The sequence below is a fragment of the Canis lupus genome, chromosome 8 (assembly GCF_003254725.2).
Source record: "Canis lupus dingo isolate Sandy chromosome 8, ASM325472v2, whole genome shotgun sequence".
NCBI classification, from domain to species: Eukaryota; Metazoa; Chordata; class Mammalia; order Carnivora; family Canidae; genus Canis; species Canis lupus.
The window spans coordinates 48,481,329-48,504,090 of NC_064250.1; the positions used below are offsets into that span (position 1 = coordinate 48,481,329).

Sequence of the window (22,762 nt, forward strand, 5' to 3'; positions counted from 1 at the left end):
CTGGCATAATTCACCCCTGTTTTATAGACGAGGAGCTGAGGCTGACTGACCTGACACAGCTTCAAAAGGTGACACACGAGAAGCCCCTTTTATACCACAAATCAGAGAATCTGGGGATAAACTCAGGAACCCTGGAGTCCAAGCAAGTTACTAAAATGAGTTATTTGGGAGAGAATGACCTGATGAAATGGCAAAAGGCTAGTCAGTGTGGTTTCAGATTGGTCCCAAACAACGTTCCAGATTCCTGCTTCTAGAGTTATCCAAATAGTAGAAGCAAAACCACCCCAAATGTTGAGGGGAAAATTCACTTGGATGTCTATTGCTACATTCACCTTCCACTGTTCCTCAGAAATCCACATAATTGTTTCTTCTTCTTGGTTTTATTTATTTATTTATTTATTTATTTATTTATTTATTTATTTAAAAAGATTTTATTTATTTATTCATGAGAGGCACAGAGAGAGGCAGAGACAGGCAGAGGGAGAAGCAGGCTCCCTGCAGGGACCCTGATGTGGGACTCGATCCCAGGACCTGGGATCACACCCTGAGCCGAAGGCAGATGCTTGGCCACTGAGCCACTCAGGTGCCTCTGGTTTTATTTATTTTTGATGTTAATGCATAGTTGGATTGTTCTGTCAACATGGTGTGCTGCTTCTTCAGTTTCATGAAACAATGAGCTGGCCTTTGGTCATGAGTGTGGCATCAGAAAACCAAGACGAGTCAGTAGGAGTGTCGTTGATTGAAGTTGTCCCAAGGATCAGAGCATTAATGGATTCTCTGATACCTCGGCTTCCTATAGGCTTTGCTTTGCCTGAAAGGCTCTTCTAGCTCTCCCTACTGTGATGGGGAAATACCCCAGGGTGCCAGGAAATTCCTGCCTGGGCAGGGAGCTGACTTCCTGGTTAGTAACCCAGGGAGTCTAAGCCCAGCCCCCTGCAACCAATCAGCAGCAGAGATGCCTCAAACTGACAAGCAAAACGAAGCCCAACAAAAGCAGCTGGAACTTGAACAAACAGATTTGGGTGAGGCTGGGAGGGGAGTCAGGCCTGGCGTCATCCAGGCTCTAGGCCAGGCCGTTGTCTTGGTGACAGCCAGCCCGTTTACCAGCGGGCAGCAGAGCCAGTTTTCTGAGGGGGAAGCCTAGGGAGGGGGGCTGGGGTGCCCAAGGTGGCCTGCACTTCTCTAAGTAATGGTAATCCAGAGAAGGCAGGGCCACTTCCAGAGAGTAGTGCCTTCTCACAGGACCTGGGTGGGTGACCTGGGGTGCCAGGCAGTGGGCTGGGAGAGGCTGGCCAGCTTGGGAGGGAGGGAAGTGGCCACTGAACTAGCAAAGAGGCCTTTGGAAAGGCTGGAAGGCTTTCCGGGCAGAAAGGATTTGCAGCTGTTTTAGCTTTCTTGGCGAAACATGAATTGAAGTAGATCACAGAGTTCTCTAAAACAAAACAAAAACACAAAACAACACAACAACAACAACACACACACACAGGCCACTGGATGGGGGTGTGTGTCTTTGGGAATCTCAGAGGTGAGAATGTCTTGTATCCCTCTCTAGGAGCTCTTTTGCTTTTCCTTTTTTCCTCCCCTCCTCTCCCCTTCCCTTCCCTCCCCTCTGATCCTCCCCTCCCCTCTCCTGTGTCCCCTGTCATAACTACCTCCCCTGTTCTCCCCCCACCCTTTTCTTTTTTGCTGATGTCCGCAAGTCAAGTAATTACTCGGAGGGCAAGAGGAACGAACAGCATTCAGCGTAAAACAAATGTTAGCAAACATCTGCTTTGCAGCGCAGGGCCTGTGAGGTGTTCGCGTCCATGAGGGTAGGTTACTTTAGGGTAAAGAGTAGACACCTTCCTGCCCTCCGAGACATTGCAGATGTGGTGGCTGCTGTGTCACACTTGTGTCATTAGGTGGCAGAAAGAGAGGCTTGTCTACGCTGAGTGTTCTGGCCCATGAACATCTGGATAATTAATAGTCTGACACTTGACTAAAAAAAAAAAAAGGCATTCTTTCTGGCTAATGTGCAATATTAGCAAAACAAATGCAGTGGAGGAAAGAATCCTGGTATGTCCTCCTAGAAATCTTGCTGCTAAAGCGTCTGCCACGCCAAAGGACAAGCACTGTGTGAGTCCTCTTAAGGGAGGGACCTAGAGCAGGACCTTTGCAGAGACAAGATGTAGAAAGGTGGTTCGCAGGGGTCAGGGAAGGGAAGGTGGGGGTTAGTGCTTCATGGGTCAGAGTTTCAGTTTGGGAAGGTGAAAGGGGTTGTGGAGATGGATGGTGGTGAGGGCTGCCCAGCACTGTGAATGTGCTTAATGCCACTGAGCTGTACACTTGACAATGATCAAAATGGTCAATTCTGTGTTACTAGATTTTATCACAATTTAAAATGTCAATTAGAGGGGCACCTGGGTGGCTCAGTGGTTGAGTGTGTCTGCCTTTGGCTCGGGTTGTGATCTCCCGGGTCCTGGGATCGAGTCCCGCATCAGGCTCCCTCCAGGGAGCCTGCTTCTCCCTCTTCTATGTCTCTGCCTCTCTCTCTGTGTCTCTCATGAATAAATAAAATCTTGGGCAGCCCGGGTGGCTCAGCGGTTTAGTGCCGCCTTCAGTCCAGGGCCTGATCCCGGAGGCCTGGGATCGAGTCCCACGTCGGGCTACCTGCACGGAGCCTGCGTCTCCCTCTTCCTGTGTCTCTGCCTCTCTCTCTCTGTGTCTCTCATGAATAAATAAATAAAACCTTTAAAAATAAATAAATAAATAAATAAATAAATAAATAAATAAAATCTTAAAAAAAATGTCAAGTAGAGACTGCCTTCTCATTGTACCAGGAGACAGGGGCATTTGTTTGAAGGCCGATGCCTGGGGTTTGCTGGTTTACCTCCTGTGCCTTGGCTGTGCCATCACAGAGAGGACTTTCGTCTCCCTTCAGCCAGTAATGAGGAATGGACTTGAAAGCACCGAGTGAGCAGAAAGGCACCACAAGGACGTGAAATATGGCTAAGATATTATTTCAAAGCTCCTTGTTAAGGTACCCAAATGCCCGGGGGGGAAGCTGAAGGGCGGAAAGGGAAGCTTTGGAGGAAACGAAGGAAAGCATGATATTTGGCAATCACAGGGGCTGGAAAAAGCCCAAACACCATGGGAGAGGGAGAAGAGAACTTGGGGCTCCTTCTTAGGGACCAGAAGGTAGGACCGACTTGGGCTATCACAGCGATTTAAAACACTTCTCCCTTTTGCCTGGCCTAAATTGAGAAACAAGTTAAGCCCACCCATAAGGAGGAAATGAAACGAAATGAAACAATGTCAAAACATCACCTCTCAAATTTCATGAAGGGAAATGGTACAGTTACAAAACGATGCTGGGTCAAAGTTTATGGATCTGGAACCCAAATGTGCTGGTGGAACTCAAGTCACCATCGGTTTCATTAACAGTTAACAGTTTAGTCAGAGTGACTTTTTTTCATCCTGAAAGAAATACTCAAATTCATCACCACCACCATTTACCCACCACATGTTATGTTAGCATATATTAGGATGTGCTCAGCACTCATCTAAATGTGGTTCATACCTTATCTTTTCATTTCTTTTTTTTTTTTTTTATCTTTTCATTTCTTATAACAACAATGCAAGGTACATCTTTGAGGATAACAACATGAGAGTCCTGTTTAGCGTTTGTTCTTTTTGGTTCTTTGTTTCCTCATCTATAAAATGAGGAAACTAGCTAGCTAACAGCTAGAGTAGTTTAGCAGCTTGCCCCTAGTCACACAGTTGGTAAGTAGTAATGGCAGGATTTGAACTCATGTCTGACTCCAGAGCTCTCCACCAGAACACCACACTACACTGGAGAAGACACTATTGCTGAAAAGCTTCTTTTCTTTTCTTTTCTTTTCTTTTTTTTCTTTTCTTTTCTTCTTTTCTTTTCTTTCCTTTTCTTTTTTTCTTCTTTTCTTTTCTTTCTTTCTTTTTAAAGATTTTATTTATTTATTCATGACAGACACGCAGAGAGGGAGAGAGAGAGGCAGAGACACAGGCAGAGGGAGAAGCAGGCTCCCTGCAGGGAGCCTAATGTGGGACTCAATCCCAGGACCCTGGGATCATGACCTGAGCCGAAGGCAGATGCTCAACCACTGAGCCACCCAGGTGCCCCTCTGAGAAGCTTCTGAAACAAACTGGTAATGAATATTTTGCTCTGGGAGCAATTTGAATGAGCAATTGGTAAATTGCTTTATCGTAACATTGCATGATGTCACATTGACATACAATGGGGAAGAGCAATGAGTACCATGAGTGTGTCTTCACAGCGATCTGGCTCTAAAGTTGCATGAAACCACCAAGTACAGAGTATAGAAAAATGCTTGGCTGTGTTATGTGTGTACATGTGCATGTGTTGTGGTGTCTTCTATGTGTTATTCTGTGTTGTATGTTGTATGTGTTACGTGTGTTATGCATGTATCACATGTATATCAGTGAGTTGTGTAAGTGAAGGAGACTTGCCTGATGCCTGATTTCTTCAACACTGAAGACCAGACGTTCCAGCAGCCAACACTTTCTTGGTGCTCGCTATGAGCCAGGCACTCCTCTCAGTGCTTCACATGTAATCACTTGTTCATCTTTGCAACAGTCCTGAGCAGTAGTTACTAATAGTATCCTCATTTGATGAATAAGGAAGTGGAGACACAGAAGCATCAATTACCTTACTCTAAACCACCCAATAGTAAAAAGTGGAGCTGGGATTGGAACCCAGGGAGATTGGCTTCAAACTATGTGGTCTTTTTTTTTTTTTTCTTTATCTTAACTGGTGCTCCCAAATCACCATGCAGAAGAGGACAGAATTATCCTCATTCTGTGGCGAAGAGCCTGTGGACCATGTGAACACAGGTTGACTGAGACAATCAGCACTCTCCAGTTAGACGTTAGCCGAGGTGAGACAGTCATTGCTGGCCTCGCAGCGCATGTGTGATTGCTATCAATTTAATGATTATTAAGAATTGAGAAGGATTGTTGTCAAAAATCACACTTGTGAAATCTGTACAGACAAAATGGTTTCATTGATTTGTTTCCTCTTAAACTCTACCTAGAGATGACAAGTATCTATGGATCAGATGTTCTCTGGTTCATGAGGATGGACTGTGATTTATTTGAGATAGGATGGCATTTCTTCTCTTGTCTTTCTTCACTTGCCTTTCTGGGGCCTGTCACTTGGAAGTTGAGGATAACAGAAAAAGGTCTTTGGTAATGCCATTCAAAGTGGAGGAGGAGACGGAGCCTGTTATATAACAACACAAAGGCAGTGGTTATCCATCCATCCATCCTTCGATCCATCGATCCATCCATCCATCCATCCATCCAACAAATGTCTACTGAGCACCTGTTTTGTGTCAGGTACTGTTTTAGGTGACAAACACTCAGAGATGAATGAGATAAAGTAGTTGCTTTTGTGGAGCATCTATTCTTGTGGAGAAAGAAGACATCAAACAACTGAATAAATATAAACACAAGAGAAGTCTAGACAGAGATAAGGGCTATGAAGAAAATAAAGCAGGGGAAGGGGAGAAGAGAGTATGGCACGTGGCCACAGGGGATTATCTGAGGCTCTGCAATGTGGTTAATCTAGCTATGTAAAGAATTATCTTAAAAAAAAAAAAAGAATTATCTTAAACATCCCAAGCCTAGACCCCACTCTCAGTGGACTGCTTTCTTCTTGTTTCCCTCCTCCCACAGGATCTGAGGGTAACCCATGTTCTAAGCCCTCAGTGGCAGAATGGAGGTAGACGAGGGACATTTAAGCAGGGAATGAGGAGAAGGAAAAGCTAGACCCTAGCGAGGGGAGCAAAGCATTCGAGGGCTTGGGGCCCAGGGGTTGAAGCGTCAGTGGTTGTTCATTGATTGCCTACTCAATATCCATTCCTCTTCTCTGTAATTCCTACTAGCACTCATATCTGCCTCCTAGGTTTGGGCGGGATATCAAGGGGGTTCCTGACTGTCCTAGTGATCAGCATAATCTCAATCCTTTTGTCTCCGTGATCAGTTCAGACTGGGAAGTGTGACACTTGAGTCTTCTGATGGGTAAAGAAGTGAAGTTCTCTCCCCTCCTGGTGTAAGTACAGATACAGGTAGCCCTGAGACCATCTTATGACCTTCATGGAAGCCACCTTGAGGACAAAGCCAACACATGGAAGAAGGCAGCGAGCAGAGAAGTAGAGCCAGGCTTCCAGTTGCTCTTGAAATGCATAGCATTGGATTTTTCCCCTTGTGAACCGATTCATGCATTCACAACATTTTGAGTGCTTATGATGTGCTCAACACTGTTCTACGTGTTGTTTGGGAAAAATCCCTGTCCAGTTTTTGTTGGTTTTTCTTTTACTAGCATGGGAGGGGGGGTGGGCAGATGATCATCAGAGTCAGTCTGCCTAGGTTTTAATTGTGGCTCCACGTCTCCGTGGCTGTGTGACATCAGACAAATTATTAAATCTCTCTGTGCATCAGTTTCCACATACAAAAAGGAGATAATTCTAGTGCCTACCTCATAGGATGGTTGACTATACTCTCACTTAATTTAAGTGGGGATTAAGTGAGAGAATGTGAAGGGTGTAGGACAAGACTGGACATGTAGTATGTGCTTGCTGTGGGGGCTCTGATGTGTCACCCAGTCCACACTTTGGGAATAGAAGACTTATTTCCCCCAACCACTGGGAGTCTTTTAGAAGTATTGTCCCAGGGGAAGATGACCTTGTTACCCTAAGGCCAGGGTCTCTTTCCGGGAGCAGTCTACATCCAATGACTGATCTATGAGGAAGTATAAATGGTTAGATCCCTTGCCTCAACTTGGGACAACTCTGGAAGGTCACACAGGTCCTGGACCTCTCCCTGGGGTGAATGGAAGCCTTTGTTGGGCTTCCTTCTCAGCTCAGCTTCTCCCTCTGCCCACTTCTGCTTCTTTTTCTTCCCTTTCTGTGGACATGGATCCAAGCAGCACATCGTGCATGCTACTCTTTGAGTTTCTTCTCAGGAACCCAATGTCTGACTCAATAAATGTTAGTTGTTATCCTCACCCCCATCCTCATCTAAAAGCATCCTAAGTTATAGAGAAAATAAGAGAAAGTGTATAAAGGGGAAAGGCCTTCCTACCAACTAGGAAAGGGTGACCACATGGTGCGATGCAGAATGGCAAGAACAAAAACCCCATACCTTTTGGGGTATGAGCTGAGGGGTTGTGCCTGGAGTAGGGAGTCCTTCCCAATCCTCATCTCCAGTTCTGTGTGGATTGGAATTGGTGGCATGAACCTCAACTAGAGCTCTGTGTATGAGCTAGACTGGCCAACAGTAAGATTTTTATTTCTTAATGGATTGTACCACCCTCTCCCTTCCAGTATTAAGGGTGTAGTACAGGGTTACACTTTTACCTTGTTATTCAATTTCCTGCCACGGCTATTCTGGGAATTTGGCAAGCGCTTTTCACCTATAAAAGCTCAGCTTTTAGTGCTGTGATGGGTGGACTGGTTGGAAAGGGACAGAGGCTCCTGGTTTTATAGTCACACGGGGGCAGGAGTTTGCTTTCTTGAATCTGGAGAGCTATCAGGACACTGGTATTCACAGGCTGAATCTGGCAAATGAAAACCAGGATTTAGCACATACCCCATTCATAGCTTTGCTGGAGGGGGAAGCTTCTTTCTGTCCTCTGGATTTTTAAAGCCAAGTGATGGTGACACAGGAAAGCAAACTGGTTGTGCTCTCTCGAACGTGCTAATGGATACAACTGAACCCCACAACATCTTTCAAGGGCTCACCACGGGCAAGCACTGTGTGTGTGCATGTGTGTCCATGTGCGTGTGTGTGAGACAGAGAGAGAAGACAGGTCCCTACCATCTGTAGGGGTGGTAAGCCATGTTGCTAAACAACATGTTACCCGGCACAATGGATTTAGAACCAAACAGATCAGTGCTCAAAACCGGAGTCGAACCCGAGTCAAGTTCTAGCTCTGTTATTGAAAGATGCAGTTTTATATTTGGGGCGACATAAAGCTCTGGCGACCAGTGGGTAGGAGATGTTAACCCTGGAGAAAGGAACTGTCTTGTTTGCCATGTTATTTATGAATATTCAATTTTGCTATAGAAAATGAGAGAAATTAAATATAGAAGCAAGTAGCTTATGAGATTTTTTTTTTTTTAGACAGAGTTAAAATAAATAGAACATATATGGGCTGGATATAGATCAAATCAGAATGTTACTTATAGACAAGGGATGAGAAGACTAAGTAAACCTTAAATATTTATAAGGCACGGATCACGTCTTCTCCAGATTGAAGCAATGTGACTCCTCTGTTGGCCGCTCAGTGGTGATGCTCCAAGAAACCTAGCTAAAACCCACAGCTGCTCAGCAGCTTACTTGGGGTGCTGTAGTGTGAACAGGTGTACTTGGCCCTGAGTCGTCCCAATAGGAGCTCTTTTGTGTGTTTATTTCAGGTGCCACCTTCAGCTGTTCCCGGGGCTTGCCCTCAACACTGACCTCCGTAGCCACACCAGCAGGAGAGAAGGCTGCTGTGGCAGAGAGAGAACAACATCTGTGGACGTTGTGTGACCCAGGACTGAGGTAGGGCAGGCCTTTTACCTGCTTGCCCTCATCCTAAGTGTGTTCACCCGTCCCATCTCTTTGCCTTGCTTCTTTTCAGTGCGTGCTCTAAGTTGACGAAACGAATGGTGTGATTGAAGCATCTTAATTTGGCCCATGAGCCTTTGTGTTCTGTGACCTCTGGTATAGGCGGCCTGGAAGGAGAGTTAGAAGCTATCATTGCCTTCAGGTAACTTCTCAAATGGCACAGGAGTCGTAGCTCGGGTTTTCTGGAAGCATTAGCTCAGGCTTCCTGGAAGCAAAGCCCAAGACATCAATTCTTGTGCAAGTGATTTATGAGGGGGCTCCGTCTGGAGAAAAAGTCTGTGAGGAAGTGAGAAAGACAGGGTGGGAGAAGGGAAGAGGTCACACAAAGATGAGGTCCAATTGAAGTAAAACCTCAGTCTGGCCCCAGGGAGAGCTCTGAAGCATGGATGGCACTGCAGGTTTGAGCTTCCTTGAGGCAAGAAGGCCAGCCTTTTGTACCTTGTGTCAGGGAATGGATGCACCAGCCGAGGGAAGGAGGTTTGGAGGGGGGGGCACACCAGTGGCATCTGCTACATGTGGTTGATCTAAACTCCCTCCCAGGTGGCTTCTGGTGGCAAGGGAGTGAAGAAAGAGCTTAGTAGGTTGGGAACGTTGTGGGAGAAAGGACTGGAGATGGATGGTACAATATGACTTGGAAGGGTCTGAAGCCAGAGGCAGGAGTCATGGGCAGGAAGCCATAGGGAGCCACGGTGTGTTCTTGAGCATATGTACGATTTGGAGCAATGCTTAGGAAGAGAGCCATGTGACATTGGTATGTGTTGCAAGGAAGCTGCTGGCAAAGAGGGCAGCTGGGCCTGGTCTGGGCACTACTACAGGTAGCTTGAAAGTATCTCTCTCCTCTGTAGCCTTTGGGCAGCTCTATATGCTCAGAAGCCTACTTTACCAGGGTCTAGTTTTGCAGCCCACTTCCTGGTCTTAATCTCCCATGATTCCCTTGTCCCGAAGGAAAAGGGACAAATACCACATGCCTAGGAGGTGGGCCTCCCTAGACCAGTGTAGGGTGGGCGGGGTGGGGAGAGGTGCATTGCTGGAGGTTCTCCCTTGGAGAACACCTCATAAAAAGCTCAGCAGAGATCTAGGCGGGCTACAGAGGGCTGATGAATGCTGGAGTCCTACAAACCGATCTGGCTCCAAGTAAGGTTACCTGATCTCCAAGTAATACAGAGCTTTTAAGCCTCTGGCTTTTGTCCGAGGCACTGTAGCCACCTGATCAGCAGCAGGCTGGAGATTCTTGGCTTCAGACCCAGCCAGCCTCCAAGCAATGATCCCTCCTCAGGGCAGAGGTTTTGATTGTCTATCAAAACTTTAAGGGCAGTGGTCCCTCAACTCTAACATGCAAGAGCACTACCTGGAATGCTTTCTGAAAGCACAGACTTCTGGGCCTCACCTGCAGAGATTCAGACTTGGTAGGTCTAGCGTGGGGGTGAGGAATTTGCAGTTGAAGTAGGCACCCCCATGACCGGGAACAGGCTGTTGCAAGGGTCATCAGTGGAGAGGGGGGAGATCCAGCACAGATTTACTCAGGAAACCACGCAGCCCTGTGAAGTAGGTGATATGATTTTCAGTCTTCTCAATTTATAGATGGATAAACTTAGGCTCAAAGGATTTAGCTAAGCTTCCCAAACTCTCAAAACTAGTAAATGACAAAGCTCAGATTCTAATCCACTTACGTAGAGACTGTGCTGCTGTCTGAGATCTGGAGAAAGAATCATAGGGGGTCTAGCCGCATCCACATCTAGGCTCATCTCCCGACACCCCCCAATATGAGCCTTCCGGAGCCAGGCCAATGGTATCAGGGAGGAACAGGCGAAGTTGTGCCGCAGTAACAAAGGAGCCATGGGGTTCCTTTCTTGTCCACACTACGTGGCCATTCAGACCAGCAGGGGGCTCCATTCATTATAGTCACTCAGGCATCCAGGCTCATAGAAGCTCTACGTTGGCATGTGTTTCCTCGAAGATCAGATCGAAGATCGCAGAGGTAGAGAAAGAGGACACTGGCTCCTGAACCATGCACTTCTGTGGAAGTGAATTGGTGTCACTTCTACTCAAATTTCAGCAGCCACGGAAGTCCCACAGCCCTGTCTGAATTCATCGGGGTGTGGAAATGTCAACAAGAACATGGTCCACCACACCAGTATCCACTCATAAGAGCTGAATGTGCTTTTTATTTTATTTTGATTTATTTTATTATTTAAAAAATATTTTATTTATTTATTCATGACACACACACACACACACACACACACACACACACAGAAGCAGAGACACAGGCAGAGGGAGAAGCAGGGTCCATGCAGGGAGCCCGACACGTGACTTGATCCCGGGTCTCCAGGATCACACCCTAGGCTGAAGGCAGGTGCTAAACCGCTGAGCCACCTGGGCTGCCCCCCCCCCCCCTTTTTTTAAAGATTTCATTTAGGGATCCCTGGGTGGCGCAGAGGTTTGGCGCCTGCCTTTGGCCCAGGGCGCGATCCTGGAGACCCGGGATCGAATCCCACGTCAGGCTCCCGGTGCATGGAGCCTGCTTCTCCTTCTGCCTGTGTCTCTGCCTCTCTCTCTCTCTCTCTCTCTCTCTCTCTGTGTGACTATCATAAAAAAAAAAAGATTTCATTTATTCATGAGAGACATATACAGAGAGAGGCAGAGACGCAGGCAGAGGGAGAAGCAGGCTCCATGCAGGGAGCCCGATGCGGGACTCAATTCTGAGGCCCCAGGATCACGCCCTGGGCTGAAGGCAGGCACTCAACCGCTGAGCCACCCAGGCATCCCATGAATGAGCTTTCTTTTCTTATGTCTTTGCACATGCTGTTCCATCTGCCTGTTCCATCTGTCCTGTCCCTGCTTCTCATCAACTCAGTGTCTAATTCTAGACTCCCCTGCCATCAGCTCTGGGCAGCCTTTCCTGAACTGTCCTGGCCTCCAGCCACCAACCCACCCCCGCCCTCCCGCCCCACAGCCCTGAGCTGATCTCTGTTAGGACGTATGTCATATTACATTGCAACTGTCAGTCTGTCTGTCCCCCACCTACTGGACCGTGGGCTCCTGGGAGACGAGAACATGTAGTAGAGACAAGCCCCACAACCTCCAGCCCCTGGGAGGCAGGAGGTGTGCAGATGCTCAGGGGCAGAATAAGGACGGAGGAAGAGCTGGATTCTGGAGGTTTCGTGAACCGCCTCCTCATTTTCCCACAGGAATAGGGTGTCAGAAAATGGGGAAGAGGAAGGTAAGAATTCTGTGACTTCAGGATGAGCCATCTCATGTAGGAGAAGGAAACCCCCTGCAGCAGGGGGCTTTTTCCAAAGCTTCATTGCCCCATCATGGAAAGACTCACCTCAAGCCTGAGTTAGTCACTGCCCGGAGCTGGCTGTGTCACCACAGGGGTGAATTTCAAGAGACCCAGAAGAGGACATTCTGCAGCTGGGGAAAAATCCTTGTTGTCCCCGCTCTGGGGCCCCTGGGGCCCATCAGAGGTCATTGTTAGCCAAGGGGCAGGTGTTCATGGGCTTTCCAGTGGAGTTTGCCTGGGTCCTGTCCCACCACAGCCTCTAGCATTGGGGGAAGGCCATTTGGGTTCTCAGGGACAGGGGATCAAGTCCTGTTCAGCAAGGCAGTAACCTGACTCTGATGTGGGGATCTGCAAGGTCTAGGTTGCTTGTGGGGTGCCCATACCTGGAGTGGCCACAAGAGCGAGGCAAAGGAGCCCAGAACTGTGGGTAGAAATGAAGTTTCTGCAGTCCTGGGCTGCTCCAGGCGGGATCCATTACTGCCAACCCGACCTCTGGGGGCTCAGTCTTCTCCCCACTTCCCGCCTCACGTCTCTGGAGGATGAACTTGTTTTCAGTTCTTGGGATACCCCCATGCTCTCTCACGTCAGGGCCTAGGTGTGCATTAACCCCGACACACATCTCCACGTCCTCAATCCATTTCTCATAAGAAACTAAACTCTTCGAGTGTCTTGCCTCTTTGTGGTGTGGCTTTTCCTGAGGTCGGAGGGAGGGGACCATTCAGGGTAAGAGCCCTTGGGCAGTGCCCAGCACTCAACTCTACTCCCTCTTCCTTGCCACCCCTCCTCCACCTGGATGCCCACAGCTCCCAGCCCCTCCCTCCATCCTTGAAAGCCTCGGGGTTGCACCCCCTGGACTTAGAGGTATCTTGATTCAAGACCTTTTCCTGAAGACAAAATTATTCTTCCCCAATAATACTGTTCCCGTTCAGCTGCTGAGATAACACATATCCGCCTCCTGGTATCGATTTCCTTTGCCTGGTCCTGGGGTCCCACTAGACCTTGCTATGCCCCACCCCGTTGGTCTCAGCCCACCAGGGTGCCTCGAAAGAACCCATTGTTCAATTTTCAGGAATTTTGCGGGCTGGTTGTTAAACTGGGCCATTACTCAAATTCAAGTATGGTAATAAATACTAAAAAGTCGCCATTTCCTAATCACTTTTAGTACATCTTGCTATTACCCATGCCCTTGAAATTCCATCTCTTGTATCCATAGGCTGGAAAATACTATATATGTTTTGTAGGCTGCTGTGCACCTCTTCCCAAATCTTCCTTCAGTGGATTACACTGTCTTAGTCTGTTCTGGCTTCTATAACAAAATACCATAGATGGGGTAGTTTATAGACAACAGAAATGTATTTCTCACAGTTGCAGAGGCTGGAAATCCAAGATCAAGGTACCAAGCTGGTTGTCCTCTGGTGAGGGCCCTCTTCCTGGTTTATAGCCAGTGCTTTCTTTCTTGTGTGTCCTCACATGGTAGACGGGGTGAGGGATCCCTCTGGAGTCTCTTGTGAGGGTACTAATCCCATTCTTGAGGGCTCCACTTTCATGACCTAACCACCTCCCAAAGGTTCCACGTCCTAATACCATCACTTTGGGGGTTAGGATTTCAACATATGAATACTCAGACCATAGTCCACTGATAGCTTGAAATCAGTCTTTGTATGTATATCTACACCGTGAAAGCCAGCAAAGCCTATTAACTGGGGATTAATTTACTGTTGTGCTGATTGTCTAAACTTAAGGAAGTGATGGAGAAAACACAGATTTAAACTCAAAAGTGTGTTTGTAGCCATGGTATTGTGACTAGCACACACACAAAAAAATCAAGAAACTACTCATTTGGCATTTAAAAACTACTATCTAGTTCTGCAAAAATGTTCATGTCACTGACAAATAGGTGAAGTTCCACTATATGTTTTTTATCTCAATTTTGTCTTTCTTATTAACATAAACAAGAATGTCAGCAAATATTCTGTTGCAATCACACCTGCTCATCAAATCCAACTAATAGATTGGCTCCAGATTCACGTGTTAGCAAAAGTCAACAAAAGTATTCTGTGAAAATCAATTGGTTGTATGGAATTTACAATATAGAGTACTGTATATTTGTTATTATTTATTTGTAAATTATGTGCTATACGTCTTTCATGGCAGTAAAACTCATAAACACACACATAGTTTTCTGGAGAGCCAGTTGCTAAATATTTGCCAGTACACTACAACCCAGAGTCTCCCATCTTGCCCCCATGGTAGAACTTACCTGCTGTGCCTACAGGAAGTATTTGCTTGTTGGTATCCCCTCAGGACTGTGGGCTCTGGGGTGGGGAGGGTGATCTTATTAATGTGTGGATACTCACGTACTAATCAGGACTGAATGCTCAGGCGTCACTCAATCCATACCCGTTTCATGAATACAGTAAAGGCAAAAATACTTCTGGCTCCTAATGGAAAGACAATGATTCTTGTCCTGTGTGTTGGCCCATGAAGTGGAGGTGGGCATTTAATCACGGTGTCTTGCATGACAGGTCCTACAGCTGGTGGCCATACAGGCTGTCCCTTCTCTCTGCTTTTCTGTCCAGATCCAGAAAGTGGCCCAGGGTTGAGTGGGCTCTCTGAAGTATCCTACCTGCAGCCGGATGATTCTGAGACCAATGTGGGGCTGGTGAGGAGAATTCAGGATAGCAAGTACATGTATGTGGACACGAATGGGATACAGTGGTCCCAGGGCCAAGCTGCAAGCCCGTTGAGGGCTGAGGGCAGATATCATTACTGTCTCATCTCTCAGACCTGTCCTGACAAGGGCCAACATGGTCCTACAAAATGGAGCCCACTCCTCCTTCTGCTCGCCTCTGCTTACCTCTTCTGGCCTCGTCTCCCCCTCTCCTTTCCGCTGCGGGCATATTGACTCATGGCTCTTCCTGTATCATGTGTCCTCCTGCCTACTATTCCTGAACTGCTCTTCCCCAGAAATCCACATGGCTAGTCAATGAAGTCCGGGTTCTGTCCAAATCTCACCTTATCAGAGAAGTCTTTGTGACCAGCATGGGCTTTGGTCGATGTGTCCTGTTTCTGTTGTCCCGCTTAACTTTTCCTCACTGGCCTCTCCCCACTGAGGGAGTATGCACTGGGTTATTTTCCACTGTCTCTCTCTCAACTGTAAACTCTATGGAACAGTATTTTTTCTGTTCTGTCGCTGGCTTTATCCCCAGGGTCTAGCATGGTATCAGTAAATGTACAGTCATCACTGAAGTGATGTCTGCTGACTGACTCAGCCCACGAAAATAAAGGGTCTGTGGTTAGAGAAAACTAGATACCATTCTCGCCCTTGGCTGTCTTGTCCAATTTGGACTTAGCCCGTGTTCTTCTCTGACCTGTAATCTGAAGACCTGTATATCTTTTCTTATTTCTCTGGAGTTACCTCCCCAGCCCAATGGGAAGTGTCCTCTCTTTTCTAGGGAGACCTGAAATCCATGACACTACCAGGCAGCATTTGCAAGAGGCACTTCTGGATAGGCTGGGTGGCCCAACCCTGACCCAGGTGACCCCTGAGGCCTAGGGCTCAGGCTGGTTGGCCACACTCAGCCTGGGGGGGTGTTCTGGTCGACCCGCCTGCCTTCATTTGATTTCACCATTAAGGTGAATCCAACATTCAGAAGTGGAGCCATTTCACAAGACAGTCAGTAGACCCGGCCACGGTGGGCCTGCATTCAGGCATGGCACAGCCCTCGGAGCTGAAAAGCTGGCCCTGGTTCAGCTCAGCTCTCCGATTTGCCATGGTCCTCACCACTCATGCATAATTTGTTTTGGTGCCATCTGAAATAAAGTCCACACATGGTAGCTGCTTTCCTCACACGAACCATGGGATTTGAGCAAGACTCTTAAATTCCCGAGACCCCTTCATCTGCAAGTCAGAGTTCCCAATGACCCTCTGAGCCCGTGGTGAGGCTTGGGTGGGAAATTCCTTGGTAAGCAGAAGCACTCTGCCCCTCCCCCAAGTGCTGCTTTGCCACTTCCTCTTCTTTTAGGTCCCCTTCCCAGATGCCACCCCTTCTGTCCTTGGACGCTGCTGTTTAGCCAGCCCAGGTGGGTCCTTGCTTAGCAGCTAAATCTGCCTTCCCAGGTGGGGAGAGATGCAGGCTGCCACTTACTGCTACACCTGCATCAGTGTGAGGTCTCCATTCAGGGAGGACGCATATGTCGCACTGATAGCGTGATGGGATACAGGAGGGCTCGGAGTCCTAGCAGTGCTTGGCCTCAGAACAATGAAAAATGAGATTTGAGCCGCCAGATGGGTGATTGCCACTGAAAAGTCTTCTTTCTTCAGTCCTAAGATCTTTGTTCTAGAACCAGGTGTCACAGCAACTGCCTGTGAAGTCAGCTGGGTTTGCTCAGTTTTACTAGAAAAAGCTACTTCTTCCCTCCTGGGGCTATTAAGCTCGTGCACCTTTTTAAAAGGTTTTAAACTTTTATTGCTTCTTTGAAATAAAGCATTCCTCTCATTCCAAAATGAAATGCATTGCAAATGGATTTCATAAGATTTTATTTTGATTACAAAAGTAATCTGTCCATGGTTTTTATAGAAAAATTGGGGAAATATATAAAGATGCAGAAGGAAATGAAAGCCTCCTATAATCACTGTTAATATTTTGGTTTATGTCACTCTAGACTTTTCTGTATACTCCAATCATTCATATATATGTACTACACACACACATATATACATGTATTTACCACATATGATGTTAGAGTTTTATTATATATGCTATTTTATAATGCACAGCATAAGATTTGGAAAACAGTAGACAATAAATAAATATTGTCACTGTTAGCAAGTATCATTTATTGAATGTCTGTGATATGATATGCCAGGCATGATGTTAGGTGTTTTATATGCACTGTCTAACTTAATCCTCAGAATGGTCCTATGGCACAGGAACTGTCTTCCTCATGTTTTATAGACAAGAAGCTTGAGGCCCAGAGAGATTATGTTACTTATCAAAAGTTACAAAGGTTGTCAATGAGATAGACAACTACGTGTTTCTCTCTTTTTGTATGAACAAAGTACACATTTACAGGTTTAAAAGTTTTTCAGAAGTTGATTTAAGAAGCACCTTACTGCCACTCAGATGGGAGTTTTCACTGAGAATGATGTAAAAACAGATTTTGGTCTTGGAGACAGGAAATCTGGCTCTGCCACTGACTACTTGTATGATCTGGAGCAAGTAACTTAACCTCCCTGACCCACAGAATGGGATTTGTGTGGAAAGAAGGGTTAGCCCTGTGCCCAGGATATAGGTGTCTTTGAAATGATTAACAAAAGTTGATGGCGATTGGAAAATGCGAAGAAACTGCAAAAGCATATAACACAAAGCTTGCTTTGAAAAAGTTCACTCATGCTACTTCATGGAAATATTAGCCAACGTGGAGCTGGTGGGTGTGACCTTGGTCAAGTGTAAGTCTCGGTGAGACTGTGCTTACTTCCTAGGGAGGAATGCTGGGCTGCAAAAAGACTGCTTATCAATGTGTCATTGAAAAACAGGTAATCTATGGTATCTAAATATGCCCAGCTCCTAAAATAGCACATTTGTGTCCCTAAAATCTTTGCGGCTCAAGCAAATATCAGTGGCAAGGGGAAAATGAAAATGCACAGTTATCTGAATCTGAATGAGCTTGAATGGTGTGGGAATTAGGGGTCTCCCAATTTTACCCTTTTTCCATGGTATGTTAACTTCTCTGAGCTCCAGGTTTGCCAAGGGTCAACTGGGAGTTGTAATACCTTCTCTCCAGAATAGCGTGGTGATGAAAAACAGTCTGTGTAAAGGTGTTAGCTCAGAGTCTTGGTCATAACAATACCCTTTATGAGGCCATATATATGAGGGGTCTGGACAGGCTCTGAGGTTAGACATGAGTTAGAATCCTGCATCTGCCATTCACCAGCTCTGTCACCCTGGGCTTTTTATTGAGCCTCTCTGAGCCAATCTCATGAGGTTTGTAAAAACTAAGCACTAATGTTTGTGCTACTCGGTGCAAAGCAGGCATCCAACATCAAATATTACAGTGAGGTCCTCCTTGCTTTCCCCTGGTCACATGACTCTTGCCTTTTTGATCCTTTTAAAGCCTGAACCGCATAATGTAGCACTTGATTATATGCTGCCTTGTACTGTCCTCTAGTTTTTTTCTCACGTGTTCACTCTGGTTTTTTTCATGGGCCTCCGACCCTTGAGGGCACCATCTGGGACATAGATTTCTTTAGTATTCCTTCTGGGGACTCATGTATGTGCATGCTCAATAAATCTTTGCTGCCTTGCATCGCATCTGATTGATGGCTCTTTCCCTGCTGACTTCTCAAGGTTTCACCCAGATTGAACTGAAACCCTTGGGAAAAATTGCAGCAGCCTGTCCCGGTCCCCAGAGACCTGAGCTCTTGGCTCTGCTGAGAATGACAAATGGAGGAGCTGAAGGACCCAAGTGCCACTGCAAGCATCTGACAGCTAAAGAGAGGGGGCCCTTCAGCACCCCCTCCGTGCCCCTCCCAACCACCTGACTCAACAGCAGTGCCTGTGGCTTTGTGGGACAGCTGTGGCCTTACATGGCACCAGAGCTTAAGCTGCTTCCCTTATTTACATAGCTTCTGTTTTAAAGCCTGGAACATGTCCTTCTGCATTCCCAGTAGGTAACGGGGAGGAAGAGTTAGACATGAAGGAAGACGGGGAGGGGCTGAGGAAGGACCTGGTTGTAGATTCTCAACATTTGTGCTGAGTATAAGTCACTGAAAAGGGGAGCTTGCCACCCTCCCGGTTGCTCAGTTATCCCAATGGTTTATTATTAAAAGAGGGACTAAAGACTCATTAAAGTAATACAATTGACCTTTGATATAGGGCAGCCCTGAGGAAGGGAGCTGTGTTAATTTGTCTATCAATAGTTTTCTGTGAGTATAGTTTCATAACTCATGGCTGTTTATGAGTATCGGGTTCCTTTTTAGATCTCATTTTTTTTTTTTTTGCTTGTTTGATTTTAGGGGTTGCAAAGTCACACATTAGTTCATTTAACAAATATTTATTGAACTATGGACTAGGTCCCATGAATACAAAGTTTCCTGCTGGGTGAATATTGGCTCAATATCCTACATGCAGGCTCCATGTCGGGTGCTGGGGAGAGAGCTATGGCCAACATAGACATGGGTCCTAGCTTTGCTGACCTGCAGCGGAACGTGAGTCAAATGAATGACTAGTTATAACATGAAGTGCAAAGTGCCATGTTACAGGATGGGATGGAAGTTCTTAGCAAGAGTCCCATACTGAGACTTGGGAGTCCAGGAGAAAAGGACAATCAAGCTAAGGCTGATAGGAAAATAGAAGTTGGCCAGGTGTGCAGGTGAGTGGTAGAGAGCCAGTATGGAAAATCCTTATAGGTGGAGCGGAGAGTATATGAAAAGAACTGGAGGGGATACGGTAGGTGATACCACAGGACAAGAAAACCTCACAAACTCCAGGTCGCCTAACACAAGGAAAGCCTGTTTCTCATTCAAGCAAAGTTGGATTTGCATTCAGAGCAACTGGCCTCTTAGGGACTTAGTGATCTAGGATACTTTCAGCTTGAGACCTCATCAACTCAACATATGGTCAGGAAGACAAAGAGAGAGCAGGGAGGTACACTGGAGGTGAGCTGCTTTAGCCTGGGAGTAAGCACATTACTTCTGCTGCTCTCAACCCATTGGCCAGAACTAGTCACATGGCTGCATGCAATTGCTGCCAGGTTAGAAATGTAGGAAGAGTAATCCTTTGGGAAACTACCCGTTGTTCTGAGGGGCGGGGCCTTATTGCATGTGTGTATTGGGGGCTGGTAGGCAGGGGTGGGGAGGGAAATTACAGGGAGATAAGCTGAGACCAGTCACCAAGGGCCCTGCAAGCCATGTTACATGTTGAGGAATTTGGACTTTAGGGAGGCACAGAAGAATTTTCCTAGGGCGTGATAGAATTATATTGACATTTTGGAAAGATTATCTTAGAAAGATCAGGCTTGGGCACTTGGGTGGCTCAGTGGTTGAGCGTCTGCCTTAGGCTCAGGTCATGATCCCAGGTCCTAGGATCCAGTCCCACATCAGGCTCTCTGCAGGGAGCCTGCTTCTCCCTCTGCTGTGTCTCTGCCTTTCTCTCTCTCTCTCTCTCTGTCGGTCATGGATAAATAAATAAAATCTTTAAAGAAAAAAAAAAAGAAAGAAAGATCAGGCTTTCTGTGGAGAGTGGATGGAGGGAGCACAAGTAGAGGACAGTTAGGAAGATTTTGCACTGCCCAGCTGAGAGATGATGGTTCTCAAGTAAGGAAGGGTTTGTGAGCATGGTGGAGGTGGGCACATCCAAGAACTATGTGGGATGTGGAATCAACAGGGGGGCTGAAGGAGAGGCGAGGTGCAGGGGGAAGCCCAGATGTGTGGGTTCAGCAGCAGGATGGAGAGTGGATTTGTTCACCTGCAAGGGCTAACAGGAGGAGCAAGTTTAGGAAAAAGACATGTTCAGTTTGGGATCCACTGAATTTTAGGGGTTTAGAATATCCAAGGGGAGAAGTTCAGGGGGCATTGGGATCTTTATCTATGGTTCTGGTGCTTTGGAGAGTCTGGCTCATGATATTAATTTGGGAGTTGTGAATGCATAGGTGGTATTTGAAGTCATGATGATGGAATGTTGAATAAAAAATTATCTCTGCTCTTGAGTAGCCAAGAGTCTAGTGTAAGATGGGGGCCAGGCAAATAAACAAATATTGGAATTCAAGGTGAACAGTATGACACAGAGCCATGTACCAGGTTCAGTGTGGGCACAAAGCCTGGGAGCATCAGAGAAAGCTTGACAGAAAAGGGGCCAAGGCTGAGTTTGGCACGGGTGGGTGAGGGAAGGGTGATTCACATGGAGGGAGCAGCATGTGCAAAGGCATGGAGATATAAAGGCAGCACTGCCTAGCCAAGGAAGTCCTTGAAGCATTTTCTAGAGCATTTCAGTATCCTTGTTTGAGAGAGGAGGCAGCAGTGGCATTTGGAGCCTTTGAGGAAACACCTGTCACCAACATGTAGGCAGTGCACGCCAAGTGCAGCAGAGCAGATTTACACAGTTGAAAAGTCCCTGATAAAGTGACATTCAAAAAAAATTTTAGACTTTTTTTTTTAAATCATAGAAGTTTTCAAATATATATAAAAAAAACAGAGAAAATAATACAGCAACAAACCATAAGAGACTCTTGGGTGCCTGGGTGGCTCAGTCAGTAAAGCATCCTCTTTAGCTCAGGTCATGACCCTTCTTCAGCTCAGCTCACAATTTGGGTCCTGGGATGGAGCCCCACATTGGGCTTCCTGCTCAGCAGAGAGTCTGCTTCTCTCTCCCTCTGCCCCTCCCCACTGCTTGCTCTCTCTCTCTCTCTCAAATAAATAAATCTTTAAAAAAGGAGGAAAATGAATTCATTAAAAAAAAACAACAACACAATAAGAGACTCTTAATCATAGGAAACAAACTGGGGTTGCTGGAGGGGGAGTGGGGGGAAGGGGTAACTGGGTGATGGGCATTAAGGAGGGCATGTGATGTAATGAGCACTGGGTGCTATATGCAAATGATGAATCACTAAATTCTACCCCTAAAACTAATAATACAGTATATGTTAATTAAGAAATTTAAATTAAAAACTAAAACCACATAAAATTTTAAAAATGAAAATAAAAACATAGATCTGACCCTGAAAAAAATACAACAAACCCACGTGTATTCATTACCCAGCTTCAGTGATTATCAACATTCTGTCAATCTTTGTTTACTCATTTCTCTCTTTTTTAAATTTTTTTATTATTTTATTATTTTTAATTTTTATTTTTTTTATTTATGATAGTCACACAGAGAGAGAGAGGCAGAGACACAGGCAGAGGGAGAAGCAGGCTCCATGCACCGGGAGCCCGACGTGGGATTCGATCCCCGGTCTCCAGGATCACGCCCTGGGCCAAAGGCAGGCGCTAAACGGCTGCACCATCCATGGATCCCTCTTTCTCTTTTTTTTTTTAAAGATTTTATTTATTTATTCATGAGAGATACAGAGAGAGAGAGAGAGAGGTAGAGACACAGGCAGAGGGAGAAGCAGGCTCCATGCAGGGAGCCGTACATGGAACTCAATCCCAGGACTCTGGGATCATGCCCTGAGCCAAAGACATCTGTCCTTTTCTTTTTCTTTTCTTTTCTTTTTCTTTTTCTTTTTCTTTTTCTTTTTCTTTTTCTTTTTCTTTTTCTTTTTCTTTCTTTCTTTCTTTCTTTTTTTTTTGGGGGGGGCTTTGTGTAGACGGGGGATAGTCACTCTGAAGCAAACAAGCGAAATTACTTAGCATATATTTAAAATCACGGGGATCCCTGGGTGGCGCAGCGGTTTAGCACCTGCCTTTGGCCCAGGGTGCGATCCTGGAGACCCGGGATCGAATCCCACATCGGGCTCCCGGTGCATGGAGCCTGCTTCTCCCTCTGCCTGTGTCTCTGCCTCTCTCTCTCTCTCTCTCTGTGACTATCATACATAAATAAATAAAAAAAATAAAAAAAAAATAAAAAAAAAATAAAAAAAAAATAAAATCACAATTGCCCTCTAACAAGGTTGAATCCTATTCAGTGGAGGGTCTGGGACTGACCTGGGTAAGAAGTTTGCAGATAGGCAGCAGGAGAGTCCTGGGGTATTAGAGGGGGGAGCTTTTTTTTTTTTTAAGATTTATTTATTTATTCATTCAGAGAGAACTAGAGAGAGGCAGAGACACAGGCAGGGGGAGAAGCAGGCTCCATGCAGAGAGCCTGACGTGGGACTCGATCCCGGGTCTCC

General features: G+C 46.3%; 1 long non-coding RNA gene and 1 other non-coding gene across 3 annotated transcripts in view; both read left to right on the forward strand.

Moving 5' to 3' along the window:
- The window catches only part of LOC112658084 (uncharacterized), a 52,559-nt gene that overhangs the window by 11,000 nt on the left and 18,797 nt on the right, over positions 1-22,762 (forward strand). The window contains exons 2-3 of one of the 2 annotated variants that reach the window (XR_004818170.2): positions 8,454-8,580; positions 8,660-8,916. This is a non-coding gene — a long non-coding RNA (uncharacterized LOC112658084). Of the gene's footprint in view, positions 1-8,453; positions 8,581-8,659; positions 8,917-22,762 lie in introns of those variants that run through there. The other variant, XR_007412722.1, reaches the window with a different exon arrangement.
- On the forward strand, positions 1,845-1,975 carry LOC112658202 (small nucleolar RNA SNORA17). Its single transcript, XR_003135595.1, has one exon. It is a non-coding gene; the product is annotated as a small nucleolar RNA SNORA17 (small nucleolar RNA).